Below are 1780 nucleotides of genomic sequence, written 5' to 3' on the forward strand. Positions count from 1 at the left end.
TATTACTAAATTGATTAAATTGCAATTAAATTACATTTTAAAACAACAATAAATTAAAATGTAATAGTATTAGAATTAAATTAGTTTTAAATTCAATTAATATTCAAATTAATTTCATGTAATTTTGTTTTATTAATTTGATTATTAATTTCATTTAATAAATAAAAATCACTTACATTCATTTTTTTTAATAAATTAGATTATTCATTTTAATAAAATTATTAATTAAATATTTAATTATTACCTGCTTTCTTGAAAGAAGACCATTATAAATAGTTATTTAAAAAAGGCATCTCTTTTTGTTATTCTCAAATATTAAATAACTGACTCCAAACTATAATAATAATCATAATCATAATCATAATAATAATATACATTACTTTTATAAAAAAATTAAATAAAAATGAATCCTCTTTTAGGTCCTTTAAAATAATGGAATAATAATGCAATTCAAAGAAATCTTAATGGTCCTAAAAACAGGCCTTCTTAAGTAGAACATACATTTCTTTATGATTTTGGCGTGAAAAATTACTCTGGCGACATGCTTGACAGGTTTTGTGAGATTCACCCTTTGCTCCTATAAGTCAGACTCATCTGTATCCCGTCCTCTGCTTCCACTCAAACCCTCCTGCGAGTATCACAGGACAGACTGATGAGTTGCTGCTGGTCGGGGGTGATTATTTTGGGGCTTAAAGTAGCTGAGCAGGCAGTACAGGAGCTCACGAGTGTCAGAAAGCGTCTCGTCCTGATGCCCATCACAGCCGCTGCTGGGGTGACATGCACCTAACAGATGGTTCATCAATGTCACCTCGTAACTCCGGAGCGGAGCGTGAGGAAGCAGGCGACGGCAGACACCTAGAGAGCTGGAGGGATGAACGCCCAGGGATCACGATGTCACCAAATGCCATTAACCTTCACTGAGTGTACGGACAAAAAAAAAAGCAGGGGAATCCATCTGTCAACCCAATAAGCAGCAGCTTTTTTGTCTGTAAACTACAGAAAAGGCAACATTCATCCACTGGACAAATTAAAAACACTCATTTAAAACTGATACATTCTCTCAAAAAACCTAACAGATGGTTCATCAATGTCACCTCGTAACTCCGGAGCGGAGCGTGAGGAAGCAGGCGACGGCAGACACCTAGAGAGCTGGAGGGATGAACGCCCAGGGATCACGATGTCACCAAATGCCATTAACCTTCACTGAGTGTACGGACAAAAAAAAAGCAGGGGAATCCATCTGTCAACCCAATAAGCAGCAGCTTTTTTGTCTGTAAACTACAGAAAAGGCAACATTCATCCACTGGACAAATTAAAAACACTCATTTAAAACTGATACATTCTCTCAAAATAACATGAGTGGTTTTTGCCCGTGCAAAACTCACATTCACAATACTAAAGTGGGTGGTTGCCAGTGTGTTGCTGTATGGTTGCTAAGGTGTTCTGGGGGATGTAAAGCTTGTGTTACTAAGGGTTTCAGAGTGTTTTAGCTTGTTGTCACTGTATGTGGTTGCTAAGGTGCTCAGAGTGTTTCTAGCTTGTTGCTGTGCAGTTACTAAGGTGTTCAGATTGTTTTTATTTTGCGGTTTCTAAGAGGTTCTGAGTGTTTTTGCTTGTTTTTTCGTTGGAACCAGTGTTGTGATTGTTTTTAACTTGTTGCTATGCATTTACTAAGGTGATGTGATTGTATTCAACTTGTTGCTTTGCAGTTACTAAGGGGCTGTAATTGTTTTTACTACACATTTAGTAATGTACTGTGATTGTTTCCAACATGCTGCTA

The sequence above is a fragment of the Sinocyclocheilus grahami genome, unplaced genomic scaffold (assembly GCF_001515645.1).
Source record: "Sinocyclocheilus grahami isolate Dianchi unplaced genomic scaffold, SAMN03320097.WGS_v1.1 scaffold261.1, whole genome shotgun sequence".
NCBI lineage: Eukaryota > Metazoa > Chordata > Actinopteri > Cypriniformes > Cyprinidae > Sinocyclocheilus > Sinocyclocheilus grahami.